Source organism: Penaeus japonicus, unplaced genomic scaffold, assembly GCF_977035675.1.
Source record: "Penaeus japonicus unplaced genomic scaffold, GWHDUDI00000001_assembly GWHDUDI00000001, whole genome shotgun sequence".
Taxonomy (NCBI): domain Eukaryota; kingdom Metazoa; phylum Arthropoda; class Malacostraca; order Decapoda; family Penaeidae; genus Penaeus; species Penaeus japonicus.
Window position 1 is genome coordinate 56,504,167 of NW_028234403.1, and position 5,000 is coordinate 56,509,166.

Here is a 5,000-nt window from a genome sequence, read left to right on the forward strand (position 1 = left end):
AGTTGAGAAAATGTACAGAAGTCTAAGGGGATTACTCAATCAGATTCAGATGTGTTAAAATCTGAAGGCCTAATTAACAAACTTTGAATCATAGCCATTGTGAGATAGAAGAAAATGAATTAATAAAGTTCGCTGAGGGATAAAAATTCAAATTCTTAAACATTACTGGGATTTAGAGAGAAAGAGTGAGTGAGAGAGAGAGAGAGAGAGAGAGAGAGAGAGAGAGAGAGAGAGAGAGAGAGAGAGAGAGAGAGAGAGAGAGAGAGAGAGAGAGAGAGAGAGAGAGAGAGAGAGAGAGAGAGAATGAGAGAGAGAGAGTGAGAGAGAGAGAGAGAGAGAGAGAAAGAGAGAGAGAAAGAGAGAGAGAGAGAGGAGAAGAGATAGCGAGAAGACGGGAGAGAGGGAGGGGAGAGGAGAGAGAGAGAGAGTGAGAGAGAGAGATAGAGGGAGAGAGAGAGAGAGAGAATGAGAGAGAGAGAGAGAAGAGAGAGAGAAAGAGTGAGTGAGTGAGTGAGAGAGAGAGAAGAGAGTAAGACAGAGAAAGAGAGATAGGAGAGAGAGAGAGAGAAAGAGTGAGTGAGAGAGAGAGAGAGAGAGAGAGAGAGAGAGAGAGAGAGAGAGAGAGAGAGAGAGAGAGAGAGAGAAAATGAGAGCGAGAGAGAGTGAGAAAGAGAGAGACAGAGACAGAGAGAGAGAAAGAGAGAGAGAGAGAGAGAGAGAGAGAGAGAGAGAGAGAGAGAGAGAGAGAGAGAGAGAGAGAGAGAGAGAGAGAGAGAGAGACAGAGAGAGAGTGCGAGAGAGAGAGAGAGAGAGATAGAGACAGAAAGAGAGAGAGAGAGAGAGAGAGAGAGAGAGAGAGAGAGAGAGAGAGAGAGAGAGAGAGAGAGATAGAGGGAGAGAGAGGGGAGAAAGAGAGTAAGAGAGAGAGAAGTCAAGTACCCCATATATATAGTCAGCCCCAGCTTAATTTTCATTCCATGACCTCAGACAATTAACTTGAATATATTACATCACGGGATAGAGAATAGAAGGGAAATTCGGGACAGAATGGTATCTAAAGCACATTGCACCTTGCAATAAGAAAGCTAACAGCAACCTACAAGCAATCCTGTTCTGTTCTATAGGAATTATGAAGAATCCTGTTATTTCAATCATTCTATTGAGAATATGCCATGGGAACACAACTATTATTTAAATATTTTGTTACAAATGAAAAAAGGTATGAATGAGAATTAATCGTTCTTATAATGAATCATTGAACAATGAAAAATATATGAAACTTTTATAAAGATGCAACTTCGAAACATTCATTGCAACATTGAGAAACAGTTCGCTTTCACCCATATTTGTTCTACTACAAATGCCAATTTCATCTAGACAGAATTAATTTTATCTCAAGATACACATTCTGAAGGATATGAAATAAAAGTACAAACACACACACACACACACAAACAATGAAAAAATACACATTTATTTTCACACACAAAAAAAAAAAAGAGAGAAAAAAAAACAATATCGGAGAAGGTAACTCTCCTTCCGTACTTCCTTGAATGATGCCATGGCTGCCTGGAACGACTTGAAGAGTTCAGCAACACTATCACTACCACCCTGCAACTGAGCTTTCGTCTCTGAGGCACAAGCCTTTATAGCCAGCTCCATCTCGGATGCCAAATGATCTTAAAACTATGGTGAAAAGGTAGCACACAAGCTCCCTTATCACCATGACTCGAGGCCGCTGCACACTTATCTCAAAGTTGTCAAGCTCTCGTGAGTGAGTCTGGGTGCATGATTCCGAAGTCATTGTGACCCAGGGAAGATAAGCATTAGTGTAGCATCATGTTTGCATACATGTGTATCACATATTCTATGAAAGTTCTGGAGTCTTGTTGACGTGTACATTTACCTGAGCAACTGAACCGAAGGACGGATCTCAAATAAGCGAATAAGTAAAATAAGTAAAATGAGGAAGAAATGTGCATTGATATGTTTTACTTACAAGTTATCCTCACAATATCATCGCGTGACCACCTTATCAGTTACTGAGGCAGAACAGATAAGAATAGAAAGAAAAAAAAAATGCGGTATCCCTGACATTGCATATCTTAATCTCGACTTTTGATGCAATGGAAAAGTTCATCTCTGCATTTGTCAGTCAGGCCCGCCAGACTAATCTCATAAAGTTTTTTAGTTATTGTAAAAGTCTGTGGTTTGTGGGAATGATGTGGGGTGTATGTGTGTGTATGAACAGTTTGCGGTTAATTTGTTTATTTTTTGGGAAGACAAAGGGTTTGATTTAAGGCAGTAATGCCAGAAACAGATAGAATAAAGGCACATCTTTTCTAAGTAGTGATATGAAACAAATCCCAAAAATTAAAAACTCCTTATCTTTTTTAAAATTGAGGAACAAGTAACAATTCAGGCAGAAATTGTGTATTTTTTGTATATTTATTTTGATGTAATACTCATTAAAAGCACGTGGTCAAATTTCATATCCTGTGAAAAGTTAGTGAAAAAAAGAATCTTAAAAATAGTCAAAATAAAAAATCAAAAAAACTTATCAATATTCCCCTTTTCTATCGCTTTTATTACTGAGTGGCAACAAAAACAAAAAATGATTCACGTAACAAGAGTAAATTTCACAGAAAATTACTGTTGGAACCAAAGGGAAAAAAAAATGATAAAAACCTGAATCCCCTTTTTTCATTACTGTACTTTTTGTATTTAGTTGAGAAAATGTAAGAAGTCTAAGGGGATTTCTCAACAGATTTTAGATGTGTTAAAATCTGAGGCCTAATTAACAACTTTGAATCATAGCCCTTGTGAGATAGAAGAAAATGAATTTTAAAGTTCGCTGAGGGATAAAAAATTTAATTCTTTAAAAATTCTGGGATTTAGGAGAAAGAGTGAAAGGGGAGGGAGAGAGAGAGAAGGGGAGAGAGGAGGGAGAGAGGGAGAGGGGAAAGGAGAGAGGGGAAAGGAGAGAGAGGAAGGGAGAGAGAGAAGAGAGAGAGAGAATGAGAGAGAGAGAAGAGAGAGAAAAAGAGGGAGAGAAGGAGGGAAAAAAGGGGGTAGAGAGGGAGAAGGAGAGAGAGAGGAAGAGGGAGAGTGAAAAGAAGAAGAGGAGAGAGAGAAAAAGAAAGGGGAGAGAGTGAGAAAGAGAGAGACAGAGAAGAGAGAGAGAGAGAGAGGGGGGGAGAGGGAGGAGAGAGGGGAGAGAAAAAGAGAGAGAGAGAGAGAGAGAGAGAGGAGAGAGGAGAGAGAGGAGTAGAGAGAGGAGAGAGAGGAGAAGAGAGAGGAGGGGGAGGGGAGGGGAGAGAGAGAGAGAGAAAGAGAGGAGAGGGGTGAGAAAGAGAGGGGAAGAGAGAGAGGAAGGGGGGAGGGGAGAGGAGAGAGGAGAGAGGAGAAAGGAGGGAGAGGAGAGGAGAAAGGGGAAGGAGAGAGAAGGGGGAGAAGAGGAGAGTGGAGGAGAGAGGAGAGAGAAGAGCAAAAAGGGGGAGAGGAGAGATAGGAGAGAGAAGAGGAAAAAAGGGAGAGAGAGAGAGAGAGGGGGGAAAAGAGAAGAGGGAGGAGGGGGGGAGGGGAAAGAGAGAAGAGGAGAGAAGTCAAGACCCCATAATTAGTCGCCCCAGTTTAATTTTCATTCCATGACCTCAGACAATTAACTTGAAATATTCATCACGGGGTGAGAATAGAAGGGAAATTCGGGCAGAATGGTATCTAAAGCACATTGACCTTGCTAAGAAGCTAACAGCAACCAAAGCAATCCTGTTCTGTTCTATAGGAATTTTGAAGAAACCCGTTATTTCAAACTTCTATTGGAATAGCCATGGGGAAAAACATTATTTAAAAATTTTGTTACAAATGAAAAAAGGTTAATGAGAATTAATCGTTTTTAATGAATCATTTAACAATGAAAAAAAATATGAAACTTTTATAAAGATGCAACTTCGAAACATTCATTGAACATTGAGAAACAGTTCGCTTTCACCCATATTTGTTCTACTACAAATGCCAATTTCATCTAGACAGAATTAATTTTATCTCAAGATACACATTCTGAAGGATATGAAATAAAAGTACAAACACACACACACACACACAAACAATGAAAAAATACACATTTATTTTCACACACACACAAAAAAAAAGAGAGAAAAAAAGAAAAAAATGAATGAAAAAAACAGACAAACAAAAAAACATTTATTTGAACAATCTACACAATCTTCTTTTTTCTTCTTCTTCGTCGGGACACGCTCAAACAGCTGCCGAATGCCGGGCAGGTGTCTTCAGTGTTGTACATGGATACAGAAAACAAGGACAAAAAAACCCTCGAGTTGGATCCGCTTCCCTGAACGGTTCAAGAAACCTATTAAAGGGATTGGTCTAGTATGTCTTCGAGAAAACCCTCACAGGTTTGTGGAATGTTCAGACATGTTTGTGGAATTAAGTATGAAAACAGCGATGATGGGACGGAGAGCTATGTGACGCACGGGCAAATGAACTTTCGGATTCTTAACATTACTGGGATTTAGAGAGAGAGAAAGAGAGAGAGACAGAGAGAGAGAGAGAGAGAGAGAGAGAGAGAGAGAGAGAGAGAGAGAGAGAGAGAGAGAGAGAGAGAGAGAGAGAGAGAGAGAGAGAGAGAGAGAGAGAGAGAGAGAGAGAGAGAGAGAGAGAGAGAGAGAGAGAGGATGAGAGAGAGAGAGAGAGAGGATGAGAGAGGAGAGAGAGAGAGAGAGAGAGAGAGAGAGAGAGAGAGAGAGAGAGAGAGAGAGAGAGAGAGAGAGAGAGAGAGAGAGAGAGAGAGAGAGAGAGAGAGAGAGACAGAGAAAGACAGAGAGAGACAGACAGAGAAAGAAAGACAGAGAGAAGAGAAGAGAAGAGAAAAAGACAGAGAGAAGAGAAGAAAAGAGAAGAGAAGAGAGAAAGACAGAGAGAAGAGAAGAGAAGAGAAAGAGAGAGAGAGAAACGGAACCAGCGAAGCAGAACCGGAATCA